Genomic DNA, 17,068 nt, shown 5'->3' on the forward strand with positions numbered 1-17,068 from the left:
GCAGGTGGCCCTGGGAGGTCCCGGGGCGGGATGAGCACAGTAGGCCTGTCCTGACTTCCTGACGTCCAGGTCTCAGAGATACTGGGGACCTGGGATAAGGGGCGGGGCCTAAGGTGGGTGGAGGGGAGAATCGCAGGTCCAGCTGGGAGTCAACGTGAGGCCCCTGAGGGAGGACAGAGGGGACCATGGACCTCAGATCAGAGTCGGCCCTGGGAGGTCATAGGGCCGGAGGGCCAGTTACAGCACTTCCTGACATCCGGGTCTCATAGAGAGTGGGAACCTGGTATGCGGGGCGGGGTGTCAGGTGGGCAGAGGGGAGATTCCCAGGTCCTGCCAGGGGTCAAGGTGAGGACCCTGAGGCAGGACTGAGGGGACCCTGGACCCCAGAACAGAGGGGACCTCAGAGAAGCTCACCCAGGCTGTCAGCCCTGGTAGGTCCCCGGCAGGGCTGACGGGACGTTGCAGGCTCTCACCTCTGCCACGTGGTTGGGGATGGAGGCGTCTTGGGATGCAAAGACCTTGGTCTGAGGGGAAACATCAGGTCAGCAGAGGGAGGAGTCCCAAGATCTGCCAGGTGTCAAGGTGTGGACCCCGAGAGAGGACTGAGGGGAGCCCAATCCCCGGAACAAAGGGGGGCCCACAGAAATCTGGCCTGACCCAACTGTCAGCCCTGGAAACCCCAGCCAGGACCTGTCTCACTGACCCCTCCTCATTTCCAGATGGGTGGGTTCAGGGAGGCGGGCACCTTGCTCTGGGTGTCTGGCCTCAGGCCCTGGCAAGGGTCATGGAGAAGACTGGGGAGACCCCTCCTCACACAGAGTACTTGGAGCCCAGCCGGCCCTGCCCCTTTTGTCACCCCTGGGTGTCCCAGAATAGGTGGGTACATTGACTGCCCCTCACTTCCTCTTCTGGTGTCTTATGGAGGTGAGGCCTTGGCTGAAGGAGATGGGTCACAGTCAGCAGAGGGAGCTGTCCCAGGCCCTGAAGGGTGTCAAGGTGGAGACTGAACCGACCACCATCGTCCCAGCACAGATGGACCCCACGGCGTTTGGTTGTCCCTTGTGAGCCCTGTTAGCCCCTGGGCACCATGGCCAGATGTGGAGGTCCTCACGCCCTTCTTTTCAGTGCAGGGAATGTGTCTTGAGAATTTTGCCTCAGGACAGCAGACAGAGGGCCCAGGCCCTGCCAGGGCGAAGGGGACGCCCTGCCCTGAGTGAACACAGAGCGGGCCACCCACACCAGGACAGTGGGAACCTCACAGAGTCCGGCCCACCCCTCCTACCAGCACCGAGGGGCCCAGGGCTGTGCCACAATCTACACCCGAGGTGCGCCCTCCATTCCTCTTACAGGGGCTCCAGGAACCGGGAGGCGAAGGCCCAGGTCTGAGGCACGTGTCCTCAGGCCACAGAGCCGAGGAGGCCCAGGCAGCGCCAGGAGTCAAGGTGAGGTGCGTGCCCTGAGTGTGCACCCAGGGGCTCCCCCTCCCAGAACAGAGGGGACCCCACAAGGCCCAAGTCACCGCACCTCCCCACACCCCTCTCAGCCCCGGTCGGTACCTGGGGCTGCGCTGGCTGCACCCTGAGGGGCCACCTCGCTTCCTTCTTCAGGTTGGCAGGGGACAGGCCGCCCAGGAGGAGCGCCCCTGTGAGGCCCGAGGGCACCCCTCCAGGCGAGCCCTGTAAGTGGCCTTTGTCAGAGCTGCCCAGGGTGCGTGTCTCTGCCGAGGCCGCTCACACCCCCTTTCTCCCACAGGCCCGTGGTCCGTATCTGTCACCCCTGCCCAGACTCCCGTCGGCGGCCCGACCCCAGTCATCAGGCCCCTGGTCGAGATGAGCAAGCTGCGCCAGCCTGAGGCAGACCTTCAGGCCCCAGTCCAGGCCCAGGGCCCGGTGGAGGCGCAGCTGTTTGGGGCTGCGGGCGAGGAGGCCGCATCCCCCTCGTCCTCCTCCTCCCCCGTCGCCCCCTCCTTCTCCGCCTGTGCCGAGTCCTTGCCCCAGGAGGCACTTACTGTGCTGATGGCTGACCTGGTGGCGTTCCTGCTGCCCAAGTATCGCACAAAGGAGACTACCACAGAGGCAGAAATGCTGACCATCCTCAGTGATTACCAGGACCACTTCGCCGTGGTCTTCAGCCGAGCCTCCACGCACTCGCAGCTGGTCCTTGGCCTCGACGTGAAGGAAGTGGACCCCAGCAATCACTCCTATGTCCTCGTCCCCGCCCTGGGCCTCGCCTACGATGGGATGCTGAGTGACGGGCCGAGCATGCCCAAGCCCGGCCTCCTGGTGTTGCTCCTGGGCCTGATCCTCCTGGAGGACGACTTTGTTGCCCCAGAGGAGGAGGTGTGGGGAGCACTTAGCAAGGTGGGTGTGTGTGCCGGGAGGCAGCACTACATCTATGGGGAGCCCAGGGAGCTCCTCACCAAAGTGTGGGTGCAGGAGGGCTACCTGGAGTACCGGCAGGTGCCCCACTGTGACCCCGCCCACTACGAGTTCCTGTGGGGTCCCCGGGCCCACGTGGAGACCAGCAAGTGGCAGGTCCTGGAGCATCTGCTCAGGGCCAGTGGATGGGATTCCAGGTCCTTCCCATCCCTGTGTGCAGAGGGTGTGAGCGATGAGGAAGAGGGGGCCTGAGCCAGAGCAGCAGCCAGGCTCCTTCCAGGCCCACGTCCAGCAGCTTCTCCCGTGGGGCAGGAAGGGAGGCTGATCCTTCGCTCGGAGTTTGAAGAGGGAGCGGTCAGCCTTCTAAGTGGTGAGGGCCCAGGCCTGTCGGGGGAACCCGGTGTGCAGCATCTTTGGGTTCCTGTTGTGTATGATGACATGGAATTTCATCTCTGTTTTCTTTAGGAATTTGTCAAATATTGTTCCACTTAAAAGAAGGCTTAATAAGCTTCAGTATCTAAGTTTGTGAATGACATTAATCACACATGTATTTGCACTAATTCAGTTCAACGACAAGAGTTTTGCTATTGTGTAAAACAAATAGTAAGATTCCCATATTATTCTGTGATCCTGAACAAGATAACATAGCATTGGAATAGGAATTTACTTGGAAATGTGAAAGTAATTAGCAGTACAACTGAAGGCCACCCCGTTGTTCCTCGGGACACACCATCGTCGGCTCAGTGGTGCGTGCCCTGCTGTGGGACTGTCCTGTTCCCGCCATAGGGCAGGACCAGGTCCCGGGCATGTGGGCCAGAGGGGGAGTGGCTGCCCTAGGGGGAGCAGGCATTGCCAGCGCCCATTGTCCTGGCGAGAGGCCACCCGTGGGGCCCTCAGGAAGGGAGACTGTTGGGAGATGGAGGGCCACCGGGTGGGGTGTAGCGGAGGCACATTGTTGGGGACCCTGGGGGGGGCGCCGGGACCCGTCGGCTCTGGTTACTGTTAGAAGTTCCTCTCTGTGTTCCTCTCTGTTCAATGGTTTCAGTCAATATTTCACTTTAATAAATTTCCCTGAAAGTTTCAGCTGAGTCTGGCCTCTGCTGTGGGCAATGGAGGGAAAGGGCTGCTGGCAGTGAGGGCGGGGGTCCAGAGTAGGATTCCTGCTCAGCACACATGGGACACCTCTCCAGTGAGAGGGGAGGGTAGGCACTTTGCAGACCCAGAGGTGGTGAGGGTTTTTCTTCCATTTCATAGGTGAACTGTAAAGTTTTAGCGAAAACTGATAATTGCCTCAAAAGGCAGTAGAGAAGTTAAAATGTAAATGAAAAACTTGATTATCTCAGCAGGAAAAAGGGAACAGAGAAGCAAAAATAGTTGGACAGACAGTGCTATGGACTGAATATTTGTGAAACTCTCCCCCTCATTCACCTGTTAAATTCTAACTACCAAAGGGATGGGATTTGGAGGTGGGGCCCTGGGAAGTGATTAGCCCATGAGGGGGGAGCCCTCATGAATGAGATTATTGCCCTTATAAAAGAGACCCCAGACAGCTGCCTCATCCTCCTGTGCCATGTGAGAAGATGGCTAGTTGATAACAACTAGACAAGAAATCAGTCCATATAAAGAAGAGCTTTATTACTATTATTTATTACTCAGCTGTACAAAGGAACGAAATTGGGTCATTTGTAGAGATGTAGATGGACCTAGAGACTGTCATACAGAGTGAAGGAAGTCAGAAAGAGAGAAACAAATATTGTATATTAATGCATGTATGTGGAACCTAGAAAAATGGTACAGATGTACCGGTTTGCAGGACAGAAGTAGAGACACAGATGTAGAGCACAAACGTGTGGACACCAAGGTGGGAAAGTGTTGGGGGCGGGGGGGTGGTGCTGTGATGAATTGGGAGATTGGGATTGACATATGTACACTAATATGTATAAAAGGGATAACTAATAATTACCTGCTGTATAAAAAAATAAAATTAAATTAAAAAATTAAAAAAAAAGAGAAAGAAAAAAGAATAGCTTTATGACATTAACAATCACAGCAGAAACCCACCCGTAAAGACAGATTGACCTATGTGCCACCATGGGCTCTGCATCTCCAAGTTTGCTCCTCCAACTCCGCAGCCTTGCAGGGAGGCCTTCCTATTGGTGGAAGGCCAATGGGCGTGTCTTTTGCTTCCGAAGGCGCCAAGCCTTGGGACCTCAGGCCCTCAGTGCGCATGGCTACTGCTGCTTCCTTAGCAAAGCGCCTCCTCACGTGCTCTTCTGATCCAACCACTTTCTCTGTAAGGAGACGTCTAGATCTTTCTCCCTCATCTTCCTCGGGCTTCCGGGAGCACCCGGAAACCCACGTGGCGTTCGCACAGAGTGCCTGGGACAGTGGGCTGCACAGTTCCTGGCTGCACTGCTGAGACGAGCTCTTCAGCCCCTTCTGAGCGGGACTCCGGCGTCATCCACAGAGTCAGAGAAAGTCAGGAGACAGGCGGGGGCTTCGCCGGGGGCTGGACTCCGCAGGTACCGGGGACGCTGGGAAGGAGTGGGGGTGGGGGGAGGGGTACGCGCTGCTCCATGGGGAGTGAGGGAGGGGCAGCGGAGGGCAGCGGGCTGAAGGGGGGCTGAGGGAAGGGTCCCTTAGTGTGCGGGTCCGAGGGGAGGACCGTTAGCTGCCGGGGTGGCTGGTGGGGGGCGTTCTGGAGTCGGGGTGCAGAGGGTGGGGTAATGGCTAAGCGTGGGGGGGCCCGGAGCGGAGGGTTTCCTGCTGGGCGGGTGGGGCCAGCTTTGGGGGCCAGAGGAGAGGACGACTGGCTGCGGGGGTGGGGAGGACGTGACGGGCGGGCCACTCCCCCTCCTCGTGCCGAGACACGAGGGGACGGCTAACGGCTGCTGCGTGTGGCGGGAGGAAGGCGGAGCTATTCCTGGCACAGGCGCGGTTCGATCAGGAGGACTCTCGGGCCCCCTCCCCGGGCCGAGACACGAGGCGAGGGCTAACGGCTGCTGCGTGTGGCAGGAGGAAGGCGGAGGTACTCCTGGCGGAGGCACGGGTTGATGGGGAGGACTCCCGGGCGTGGTGCGGTAGGCGTTGGGGGAGCTCCCGCCGGGGCGGGGTGCGGGGTGGGGGCGGAGGACGCTCGTGGCAGGAAGGGGGCTCCGGCTCCCGGGTCGGCGGGGGCAAGAGGGGTGGGCTCTGCGTCTGGGGTGCAAGAGGCGAGAGTCCCTGGCTCTGGGGGTGGTCGGGGGAGGACTCCCCGGTGTGGGGAGGTGAGAGAGTCAGTCTGATCTGTAAGCATGGGGGGCGCCCGGCTTGCAGGGCCCAGAGCGGATCGCCAGCAGGTGGTGGGTGGGGGAGGGTGTGTAGGGGGATGTAGTGGGGGGTCGGGGAGGAGCCTCCTGGCCACGAGGGGCGTAAGTGATGCTGAGAGGGGAGGCGCTGGGGCTGCTGTGATCTGGTGGAGGCTGTTGACCATGGCAGTTGGATTTGTGGGGGTCCAGGGAGGGGCTCTGGCCCCCTGCATGAGGCATCAAGAAGCTCCGCTGGCTGCCGGGGTGGGGCTAATGGCTAAGCGTGGGGGGGTTCAGAGCGGAGGGCTTCCTGCTGGGCGGGTGGGGCCAGCTTTGGGGGCCAGAGGAGAGGACGACTGGCTGCGGGGGTGGGGAGGACGCGACGGGCGGGCCACTCCCCCTCCTCGTGCCGAGACACGAGGGGAGGGCTAACGGCTGCTGCGTGTGGCGGGAGGAAGGCGGAGCTACTCCTGGCGCAGGCGCGGGTCGATGGGGAGGACTCTCGGGCCCTCTCCCCGGGCCGAGACACGAGGCGAGGGCTAACGGCTGCTGCGTGTGGCGGGAGGAAGGCGGAGCTACTCCTGGCGCAGGCGCGGGTCGATGGGGAGGATTCCCGGGCGCGGGCTCGGTAGGCCTTATGGGAGCTCCCGCCAGGGCGGGGGGTGGGGTGGGGCGGAGGACGCTCGTGGCAGGAAGGGGGCTCCGGCTCCCGGGTGGGCGGGGGCAAGAGGGGTGGGCTCTGCGTCTGGGGTGCAAGAGGCGAGAGCCCCTGGCTCTGGGGGTGCTCGGGGGAGGACTCCCCGGTGTGGGGAGGTGAGAGAGGCAGTCTGACCTCTACGCATGGGGGGCGCCCGGCTTGCAGGGCCCAGAGCGGATCGCCAGCAGGTGGTGGGTGGGGGAGGGTGTATGGGGGGATGTAGTGGGGGGGGGCGGGGAGGAGCCTCCTGGCCACGAGGGGCGTAAGTGATGCTGAGAGGGGAGGCGCTGGGGCTGCTGTGATCTGGTGGAGGCTGTTGACCATGGCAGATGGATTTGTGGGGGTCTAGGGAGGGGTCCTGCCCTGCTGCATGAGGCATCAAGAAGCTCGGCTGGCTGCCGGGGTGGGGCTAATGGCTAAGCGTGGGGGGGGTCCAGAGCGGAGGGCTTCCTCCTGGGCGGGTGGGGCCAGCTTTGGGGGCCAGAGGAGAGGACGACTGGCTGCGGGGGTGGGGAGGACGCGACAGGCGGGCCACTCCCCCTCCTCGTGCCGAGACACGAGGGGATGGCTAACGGCTGCTGCGTGTGGCGGGAGGAAGGCGGAGCTACTCCTGGCGCAGGCGCGGTTCGATCGGGAGGACTCTCGGGCCCCCTCCCCGGGCCGAGACACGAGGCGAGGGCTAACGGCTGCTGCGTGTGGCGGGAGGAAGGCGGAGGTACTCCTGGCGGAGGCACGGGTCGATGGGGAGGACTCCCGGGCGTGGTGCGGTAGGCGTTGGGGGAGCTCCCGCCGGGGCGGGGGTCGGGGTGGGGGCGGAGGACGCTCGTGGCAGGAAGGGGGCTCCGGCTCCCGGGTGGGCGGGGGCAAGAGGGGTGGGCTCTGCGTCTGGGGTGCAAGAGGCGAGAGCCCCTGGCTCTGGGGGTGGTCGGGGGAGGACTCCCCGGTGTGGGGAGGTGAGAGAGGCAGTCTGATCTGTAAGCATGGGGGGCGCCCGGCTTGCAGGGCCCAGAGCGGATCGCCAGCAGGTGGTGGGTGGGGGAGGGTGTGTAGGGGGATGTAGTGGGGGGGCGGGGAGGAGCCTCCTGGCCACGAGGGGCGTAAGTGATGCTGAGAGGGGAGGCGCTGGGGCTGCTGTGATCTGGTGGAGGCTGTTGACCATGGCAGATGGATTTGTGGGGGTCCAGGGAGGGGCTCTGGCACCCTGCATGAGGCATCAAGAAGCTCCGCTGGCTGCCGGGGTGGGGCTGATGGCTAAGCGTGGGGGGGTTCAGAGCGGAGGGCTTCCTGCTGGGCGGGTGGGGCCAGAGGAGAGGACGACTGGCTGCGGGGGTGGGGAGGACGCGACGGGCGGGCCACTCCCCCTCCTCGTGCCGAGACACGAGGGGAGGGCTAACGGCTGCTGCGTGTGGCGGGAGGAAGGCGGAGCTACTCCTGGCGCAGGCGCGGGTCGATGGGGAGGACTCTCGGGCCCCCTCCCCGGGCCGAGACACGAGGCGAGGGCTAACGGCTGCTGCGTGTGGCGGGAGGAAGGCGGAGCTACTCCTGGCGCAGGCGCGGGTCGATGGGGAGGATTCCCGGGCGCGGGCTCGGTAGGCGTTATGGGAGCTCCCGCCAGGGCGGGGGGTGGGGTGGGGCGGAGGACGCTCGTGGCAGGAAGGGGGCTCCGGCTCCCGGGTGGGCGGGGGCAAGAGGGGTGAGCTCTGCGTCTGGGGTGCAAGAGGCGAGAGCCCCTGGCTCTGAGGGTGCTCGGGGGAGGACTCCCCGGTGTGGGGAGGTGAGAGAGGCAGTCTGATTTCTAAGCATGGGGGGCGCCCGGCTTGCAGGGCCCAGAGCGGATCGCCAGCAGGTGGTGGGTGGGGGAGGGTGTATGGGGGGATGTAGTGGGGGGGGGCGGGGAGGAGCCTCCTGGCCATGAGGGGCGTAAGTGATGCTGAGAGGGGAGGCGCTGGGGCTGCTGTGATCTGGTGGAGGCTGTTGACCATGGCAGATGGATTTGTGGGGGTCTAGGGAGGGGTCCTGCCCTGCTGCATGAGGCATCAAGAAGCTCGGCTGGCTGCCGGGGTGGGGCTAATGGCTAAGCGTGGGGGGGTCCAGAGCGGAGGGCTTCCTCCTGGGCGGGTGGGGCCAGCTTTGGGGGCCAGAGGAGAGGACGACTGGCTGCGGGGGTGGGGAGGACGCGACGGGCGGGCCACTCCCTCTCCTCGTGCCGAGACACGAGGCGAGGGCTAACGGCTGCTGCGTGTGGCGGGAGGAAGGCGGAGCTACTCCTGGCGCAGGCGCGGGTCGATGGGGAGGACTCTCGGGCCCCCTCCCCGGGCCGAGACACGAGACGAGGGCTAACGGCTGCTGCGTGTGGCGGGAGGAAGTCGGAGGTACTCCTGGCGGAGGCACGGGTCGATGGGGAAGACTCCCGGGCGCGGGTGAGGTAGGCGTTGGGGGAGCTCCCGCCGGGGCGGGGGGTGGGGTGGGTGCGGAGGACGCTCGTGGCAGGAAGGGGGCTCCAGCTCCCGGGTGGGCGGGGGCAAGAGGGGAGGGCTCTGCGTCTGGGGTGCAAGAGGCGAGAGCCCCTGGCTCTGGGGGTGGTCGGGGGAGGACTCCCCGGTGTGGGGAGTTTAGAGAGGCCGTCTGATCTCTAAGCATGGGGGGCGCCCGGCTTGCAGGGCCCAGAGCGGAGCGCCAGCAGGTGGTGGGTGGGGGAGGGTGTATGGGGGGATGTAGTGGGGGGGGCGGGGAGGAGCCGCCTGGCCACGAGGGGCGTAAGTGATGCTGAGAGGGGAGGCACTGGGGCTGCTGTGATCTGGTGGAGGCTGTTGACCATGGCAGATGGATTTGTGGGGGTCCAGGGAGGGGCTCTGGCCCCCTGCATGAGGCATCGAGAAGCTCCGCTGGCTGCCGGGGTGGGGCTAATGGCAAAGCGTGGGGGGGTCCAGAGCGGAGGGTTTCCTGCTGGGCGGGTGGGGCCAGCTTTGGGGGCCAGAGGAGAGGACGACTGGCTGCGGGGGTGGGGAGGACGTGACGGGCGGGCCACTCCCCCTCCTCGTGCCGAGACACGAGGGGACGGCTAACGGCTGCTGCGTGTGGCGGGAGGAAGGCGGAGCTACTCCTGGCGCAGGCGCGGTTCGATCGGGAGGACTCTCGGGCCCCCTCCCCGGGCCGAGACACGAGGCGAGGGCTAACGGCTGCTGCGTGTGGCGGGAGGAAGGCGGAGGTACTCCTGGCGGAGGCACGGGTCAATGGGGAGGACTCCCGGGCGTGGTGCGGTAGGCGTTGGGGGAGCTCCCGCCGGGGCGGGGGGCGGGGTGGGGGCGGAGGACGCTCGTGGCAGGAAGGGGGCTCCGGCTCCCGGGTGGGCGGGGGCAAGAGGGGTGGGCTCTGCGTCTGGGGTGCAAGAGGCGAGAGCCCTGGCTCTGGGGGTGGTCGGGGGAGGACTCCCCGGTGTGGGGAGGTGAGAGAGGCAGTCTGATCTCTAAGCATGGGGGGCGCCCGGCTTGCAGGGCCCAGAGCGGATCGCCAGCAGGTGGTGGGTGGGGGAGGGTGTATGGGGGGATGTAGTGCGGGGGGCGGGGAGGAGCCTCCTGGCCACGAGGGGCGTAAGTGATGCTGAGAGGGGAGGCGCTGGGGCTGCTGTGATCTGGTGGAGGCTGTTGACCATGGCAGATGGATTTGTGGGGGTCCAGGGAGGGGCTCTGGCCCACTGCATGAGGCATCGAGAAGCTCCAGGTCGCCTTTGTCCGGGTGGCACAGGAATTGCAGAGGTGGGTGGGCGGGGCGAGGCCCTGGCCTCCACACAGAGTACAGATTCTTTACGAGGGTGCTTTGCACATTCACCCGGACAGGCCATACCAGAGTTGTAAAAAAGACTCCATAAATTTAACAGTGTTGCAATTTTACATGATAAGTTTTCTCATCACGGGGAAATGTTATTTGATGGTACTAATGATAATATATCTTTAAATATTGGGAAACCCATGGATCAAAGAAAAAAATCACAGAGGGACTTAGAAAATATTTCAAAGTGAATACTCAGAAAACACAACTTACCAAAATTAGTGGGAGGCAGCAAAAAGCGACAGGAGGAAACTGTATTCCTCTAAATGCTTCTGTTAGAAGAGTCAGGACATAAAATCAGTGAGCTAACAGCCCATTTAGAGATGCTAGAAGAAGAAGAGCAAAGGAAACATAAAATGAAGTAATAAGAGAGCTAAGAGAGGAAATCAGTGATAGAAAGCAAATTATGGACACGATGAACAAAGCCATGCTCTTCTTTGAAAAGAGCAAGAAAACTGAGAAAGTCCTAGAGCGATGAATCAAGGAAAAATAGAAAGAACCCTGATCACCAATGTCAGGAATGAAAGAGGGCTAACGTTACGGATCAGATGTACATTACAAAGAGAATATAGGGATATTATGGAAATGTTTATGCTAAAAAATTTGAAGACTTGAAAAATCCCTTGGGAGAAAGGCAGCTTCCTAAAACTGAGGCCAGAAATGGAGAAAATGTGACGAGCCTTCTATCTTTTTTTAAAAATTATTTTATTTTATTATTGCTTCTTGAGTCGTATACAAGAAGTGCTCTTTTATTATTATTTTTAAAATTTATTTTTACTTTTGGCTGCGTTGGGTCTTCGTTGCTGTGCGCGGGCTTTCTCTAGGTGCGGCGAGCGGGGGCTACTCTTCGTTGCGGTGCACGGGCCTCTCATTACGGTGGCTTCTCTTGTTGCGGAGCATGGGCTCCAGGCATGTGGGTTTCAGTGGTTGTGTCACGTGGGCGCAGTAGTTGTGGCTCATGGGCTCTAGAGCGCTGGGTCAGTGGTTGCGGCGTGCGGGGTTAGTTGCTCCTTGGCATGTGGGATCTTCCCGGACCAGGGATCGAACCTGTGTCCCCTGCACTGGCAGGTGGATTCTTAAGCACTGCACCACCAGGGAAGTCCCTAGCCTTCTATCTTGTAAATAAATCTAACTTATCAAAAAGAAGTTTCCTTAAGTCAAACAAACAAAACAGGGCAGGGAGGTGCTCCAGGCTGCTGCTGTGAGGGGCAGCAGGGTGGGCTGTGTGGCACAAACATGCTTCTCTCCCCTTTGCACCCACAGGCCGATTCCCACACTTCAACAGTCTGTGCACACCTGTTTGATCGCTTCCCCCCACCCTCAGGTCCTCGAAGATGGCGATGGCTCTGGCGATACTGCGGGACTGGTGCAGGTGGATGGGCGTGAACGCTCAGCGATCTCTGCTCATCCTGGGCATCCCGGACGACTGCAAAGACCAGGAATTCCGGGAGGCTGTGCAGGCTGCCCTGTGTTCCCTGGGCAGGTACCGAGTGCTGGGCAAGGACTACAGAAAGGAGCTGGGGTCGAGTGTTGCCCTGGTCGAGTTTGCTGAGTATTTAAATCACAGCTTGATCCCCCGCCAAATACCAGGCAAGGGGGGGCCCTGGACTGTGGTCTGCCTGCCCCAGGCCCCTGATGCTGAGTCACAGGATAGACCCAATTTCCCTGCACAGCCCCAGAGACAAGCAGTGGTTGGCAGGGCAGGTGAGGCAGGAACTGCAGGTGAGGAGGAAGCTGCAGGGGACGCGGGAGCCGCAGCTATGGAGGGAGACGCAGGTGAGGAGGAAGCCTTAGGTGAGGTGGCAGCTGGAGGTGAGGAAGGAGCTGGAGTTGAGGCAGGAGCTGCAGGTGAGGAGGGAGCCTTAGGTGAGGTGGCAGCTGGAGGTGAGGAAGGAGCTGGAGTTGAGGCAGGAGCTGCAGGTGAGGAGGGAGCCTTAGGTGAGGTGGCAGCTGGAGGTGAGGAAGGAGCTGGAGTTGAGGCAGGAGCTGCAGGTGAGGAGGGAGCCTTAGGTGAGGTGGCAGCTGGAGGTGAGGAAGGAGCTGGAGTTGAGGCAGGAGCTGCAGGTGAGGAGGGAGCCTTAGGTGAGGTGGCAGCTGGAGGTGAGGCAGGAGCTGGAGTTGAGGCAGGAGCTGCAGGTGAGGAGGGAGCCTTAGGTGAGGTTGCAGCTGGAGGTGAGGCAGGAGCTGGAGCTGAGGAAGGAGCTGCAGGTGAGGCGGGAGCTGGAGGTGAGGCAGGAGCTGCAGGTGAGGAGGGAGCCTCAGGTGAGGCAGGAGCTGCAGGTGGGGAAGGAGCTGAGGGTCAAGCAGGAGCTGAAGGTGAAGCACGAGTGTCAGATGAGGAGGGAGTTGCAGGGGACAGAAATGTTGCAGGCGTGGCAGGACTTCTGAATATGGCAGGACCCATGGGCGAGGCAATGACTGCAGCTGAGAAAGCAGCTGTGGAAGCGGTAGCCGCCATGGATGAGGCAGGGCCCTGGACCCAGCAGTGGAGGCAGGCCTTGCAGCCCGTGCTAGAGAAAATGGGCTACAAGGAGCTGGGAACCTTCTCGGGGGTGGAAGAGCCGGGCCACGGGGAAGAGTCCTTTGAGAGCTGGCTGGAGCAGGCCAACGACATGCTGCACCTGTGGCGCCACGTGTCTGAGAGGGAGAGGAGGAGGAGGCTGGTGGAGAGCTTGCGTGGCCCCGCGCTGGACCTCCTGTGCGGCCTCCTGGCGGAAGATCCCGAGCTGCCTGCCCAGGACTGCCTGGCCGCGCTGGTGCAGGGGTTTGGGAACAAGGACCCCCAGGTGAGCGCTCAGCTGAAGTTCATGACCTGTGCCCAGCGGCCTCAGGAGACTCTCTTTGCGTACGTCATGCGCCTGGAAGGCCTGCTGCAGTCGGCCCTGGAGAAGGGGGCCATCCACCTGGCCATGGCGGACCAGGTGCGCACCCGGCAGGTGCTGATGCGGGCCCGGCTGAACGACACGCTCCAGGAGGAGCTGAGGAGGATGCGGCTGATGCGGAGGCCTCCCAGCTTCTTGGGGATGCTGCGGCTCGTCCAGAAGGCCGAGGCCTGGGAGGCCGACCCGGCTAGCAGTGAGCAGTCCCCAGGGGGAGAAGAGGCCCGTGCGGACGTGGGAGTCCTGGCAGCAGCCGCCCAGGCCGCCCCGGCCCATGAGGCCATCACCGAGGGCACCACTGCAGATGGCACCAAGGCCTCCCCGGCCGGTGAAGATACCGCCGCCCAGGCCGCCCTTTCCAAGGAAGGTAGCGCCGAGGACCACCCAGCGCGTGAAAAGGCCAGTGAGGCAGTTGCCGGCACTGTCAAGGCTGGCGAGGCGGCCCCTGAAGATCATGGTGCCGCCAGGGCAGCCCCTGGCCCTGGGGAGACCAGCAAGGCCTCCACGGCCACTCAGGAAGATGGAAGTGCTCCCGCCCCTGCGGGCCTAGGTCAGGCAGGACCCTCAGGTGCCCCCAGGGCCCCCATGCCTGGCCGGGTGGGCAGTGCTTCCCCGGTGGCCCCAGGAGGTCCGGGCTGGGAGCCAGAGGGCCTCGCCCAGGCAGGAGGCCAGGAAGCCGAGGAGCCCCCCGAGGAGGGGCTCAAGCCCATCCCGGAAGTGCCGGGAAATGAGGACGGGGCTGCAGAGATGAGCCCCCCGGGGTCCTCCTCGGGCCAGTAGTCTCAGCAGGCCCCGGGGCCCCCAGGCTTGGCGGCAGGGGGAGGCCAGGCCAGGCAGCCTCCTGGCCCCATGTTAAGGGCCACTCAAGGTGCCTGGGCCTCCCTCCTGAGAGGGGACCCCTATTCATCATCCCCTGGGGCAGGCTGCTCCCTGCACTGGCAAGCCCAAATGTGTCCCTGTAGGCCCCAGAGTGACCCAGGTGTCCAGGAACCCCCCAGCCCCCGCTCCCCTCCCCCCAACACACGCCCCCTAGTCATCGTCCCCCCACGGGGCCCTCAGGAAGGGAGACTGGGGGGGGATGGAGGGCTGCCGGGTGGGGTGTAGCAGAGGCACCTTGGTGGGGACCCTGGCGGGGGGCCGGGACCCGTGGCCTCTGGTGGCTGTTAGAAGTTCCTCTCTGTGTTATCATGCCCTCTGTTCAATGGTTTCAGTCAATGTTTTTGGTTAATAAATTTCCCTGAACGTTTCAGCTGAGTCTGGCCTCTGCTGTGGGCAATGGAGGGAGAGGGCTGCTGTGGGTGAGGGCGGGGGTCCAGAGTAGGATTCCTGCTCAGCACCCATGGGACACCTCTCCAGTGAGAGGGGAGGGTAGGCACTTTGCAGACCCAGACATGGTGAGGGTTTTTCTTCCATTTCATAGGTGAACTGTAAAGTTTTAGTTTGACCGTGGGCCCCATCCCGGACGTTGCTCGTGCTTGAAAGCATGGGTGCTGTGCACGGCCCTGAAGGCCAGTGGACACAGAGGAGGAGCTCTGACCTCGTGGGTCACACGTGGGTCCGTGCACGTCGGCCTGGCCCGGGGGCTCCGGGACCAGAAGGCCGTGCCCGGTTTGCACGAGGGCTCGGCCTGTGGCTCTGCACCCGTGCACGAGTGTCATCGTGCCCCCCTGCGATGACGGGCGTGAAGCAGGAGGCTGACATGCTGACGGGCCTGCCCTGTATGATGTCACTTCCTGGCTGGGCTGTGATGTCACCCCCGAGCAACCGGAGCACTTTTGCGAGGGGCTGAGCGGGAGTGTGAGCCCAGGGTGCTGCCGGCCGCGCTGCGCTGTTCCGTTTACGTGAAGGAGGGACACGCCGCCCTCCGCATGGCTGAGGACGAGAAGGGCCCCTGTTTAAGAGGCTGCCCGCACCTCCTCGTGAGGATGAAGGGGAGAGTGTGCACTAAACCTGCATCCTGGAAGGCGGACGGCAAGCCGGCAGCCCTGGGGTACCTCCCGGCGCCCAGCGCCTCGGAGCCGCAGGACGGCCTCCCACCCTATCCTGAGGACATCCAGGGGACCCCGAGCGACCCGGAACTCGACCATGCAGCCGCCCTGGCCAGGACTGACTCTGTCCCTCCGGCCCCTCCTCGGACAGCAGCCGAGCCCCCCGCGCCGGATCCCGACGCGCAGGCTCTGGTCCCTCTAGGCCCTGGCCTGGCAGAGGTGGCCCGGCCCGCTCAGGTCCCCTGGCTCTGCTTCGCCTGGCCTCCCGCCCAGATGAGTCCTCCCTGGCCCGTGCTGGGCCTGGCCGCCGCGCCCCCCCAGCTCTCAGCCTGCCCCCGCGCGTGGCTCCCGGTGGCCGCGCCGCTGCCTCTTGCGCCCCCTGGATGCCCGAGGTGGCCGCCAGGCCTGCCGCCTCCCTGACCTTGATCCCTCGGCCCCTGAGCCCCTTCTGCTACTACTGCGTGGGCTCCCGCTGTTTCAGGGAATACACGGCCCCTCCGGGCGGGCCCACAGAGGACCCTGACCAGGCAGACCCTGCAGACACACGGAGGTGGTAACGCGGTCACAACCTTGCAGGGCAATAAAGAGCACGGGGACATGAGAGCGATGTTCCGCCCAACACGTGTTTGGCGCCTCCGTCCTGGGCCCGGCTGAGCAGTTGAGTCCCCTCAGCAGGAAACGATGACAGGGGACAGCCCACCCCCGGCACAGTGCGGGCACCTAGCAGACACCCGGTGAAGCCCCTCAGACGCCCTGCCTCCACTCACTAGAGAGACCCTTCAAGGGCTTGACAAGCACAAGGAAGGGCCTGGCATCCGCGGCTTCCCGGTCGCGGGCACACCGTGTCCAGCAGGGTCTTGATTTGACAGATGAGAAGAGCTCAGGCCTCCCCGGGTCAGAGGCCTGAAAAGAGCCCTTACTGCCCTGAGACGCACAGGGGTGGAGGGGACGGTCCCCGCCAGGGGCCTGCGGGGGCTCAGTTTGGGGGTGCCCTCTGGCGTCGGGACAGCAGGACTGAGGTCTGCTTTGCACTGCGGGTCCTGCGTCTGGTGACATGCTCTTGATTCTCTTTTCCTTGCCTTTTTGAGCTAAACACTTCAAGGGCGCCACGCTCCAACACCCTCTGGTCGCTGGGGTGTCGAGCTTAGAGCGCGAGTCCTTGTGGACGAGCCCCCCTAAAGAGTGTTTGCCTTGAGGAGCAAAGGGAGTAAAGCTCCACGGTCATACTGTCGAGATAAGAGCCCCGAGCTCCGCGGGAGGAGAGAGCGCACACACCAGTCCACCAGAACCAGAAGACTGGGGGCTCCCTTCTTTGCACTTTGGCGGCAGGTAGAGCAGGCCCCCTGAGACGGGCACACTGGGCGGTGCAGGACAGGAGCGCCGTCACCCGGGCGCTGACCTGCAGGTGCCGCCCGGCCCGGGCTGCTCGCGCTTACATCCCGAGGCCCGCTGGTGCGCGCTCAGCCCCTTTCTAGGGTTCGTTGACTGCGGCACGCCTTCACTTTTTTTTTTTTTTTTTAAAGAAAGGTTGTGACCAAATTAAAGGTTGTTGACCAAATTCTTTTTTAAATTTTTATTTATTTATTTATTTATTTATTTATTTATTTATTTATGGCTGTGTTGGGTCTTCGTTTCTGTGCGAGGGCTTTCTCCAGTTGCGGCAAGTGGGGGCCACTCTTCATCGCGGTGCGCGGGCCTCTCTCTATCGCGGCCTCTCTTGCTGCGGAGCACAGGCTCCAGACGCGCAGGCTCAGTAATTGTGGCTCACGGGCCCAGTTACTCCTCGGCATGTGGGATCTTCCCAGACCAGGGCTCAAATCCGTGTGCCCTGCATTGGCAGGCAGATTCTCAACCACTGCGCCACCAGGGAAGCCCACGCCTTCACTTTTAAGGAGTAGGTTGCTCTCCTCTTGGTCGTGGACTTGCGTAGGCCTCCTGACCTGGGACCACAGGGAGATGCTCCTATTTAAAAACCACTTTCCCGTTCACCTCAGCCCGTGGGGAACTTGCT

At 62.7% G+C, this 17,068-nt stretch overlaps 2 pseudogenes across 2 annotated transcripts; both read left to right on the forward strand.

The window, feature by feature from the left end:
* Positions 1-945: 945 nt before the first annotated feature.
* LOC309652198 (melanoma-associated antigen 9 pseudogene) lies at positions 946-2,630 on the forward strand (annotated as a pseudogene). The gene is made up of 3 exons: positions 946-1,061; positions 1,544-1,644; positions 1,753-2,630. The product of its transcript is annotated as a melanoma-associated antigen 9 pseudogene (transcript).
* An 8,581-nt stretch (positions 2,631-11,211) lies between these two features.
* LOC309652199 (paraneoplastic antigen Ma6E pseudogene) lies at positions 11,212-14,002 on the forward strand (annotated as a pseudogene). Its single transcript has one exon. The product of its transcript is annotated as a paraneoplastic antigen Ma6E pseudogene (transcript).
* Positions 14,003-17,068: the final 3,066 nt, after the last annotated feature.

The sequence above is a fragment of the Balaenoptera physalus genome, assembly GCF_965194825.1.
Source record: "Balaenoptera physalus genome assembly, chromosome: X".
In the NCBI taxonomy this organism is placed as follows: Eukaryota; Metazoa; Chordata; class Mammalia; order Artiodactyla; family Balaenopteridae; genus Balaenoptera; species Balaenoptera physalus.